Source organism: Meleagris gallopavo, chromosome Z (assembly GCF_000146605.3).
Source record: "Meleagris gallopavo isolate NT-WF06-2002-E0010 breed Aviagen turkey brand Nicholas breeding stock chromosome Z, Turkey_5.1, whole genome shotgun sequence".
Taxonomy (NCBI): domain Eukaryota; kingdom Metazoa; phylum Chordata; class Aves; order Galliformes; family Phasianidae; genus Meleagris; species Meleagris gallopavo.
The window spans coordinates 19,251,598-19,251,912 of record NC_015041.2 but is presented as its reverse complement, the minus strand read 5'-3'; the positions used below and the strand labels follow the sequence as shown (position 1 = coordinate 19,251,912).

At 63.5% G+C, this 315-nt stretch overlaps 1 protein-coding gene across 1 annotated transcript in view; it reads left to right on the top strand.

The window, feature by feature from the left end:
• The window catches only part of ADAMTS6 (ADAM metallopeptidase with thrombospondin type 1 motif 6), a 246,452-nt gene that overhangs the window by 50,137 nt on the left and 196,000 nt on the right, over window positions 1–315 (top strand).

Genomic DNA, 315 nt, shown 5'->3' with positions numbered 1-315 from the left:
ACGAGCACCTCCCGCGGCCGCGGCTTCGCCGCCGCACGGCGCTACTTGCTGAGACGGCCGGTGCGCGCTGCGCGACACCGAGCCGTTCCTACCCGAACCGCAGCACGTCAAGCTGCCTGAAGGCTGCAACAGGGCCTCGTAAATGGGATGAAGGTAGCGGGACGCTTCGGCAGGATTGGGACAAACGCGACTACCTTCCTAGGGGGCTGTGCTTACTCCGCTGAAGCTACCGCTGACAGGAACGTCACCGGTTTACGTGCGGAATTTAGCACCGGACCGCAACAGCGCGTTACGTTCAGACAGAACTAAGCGCGC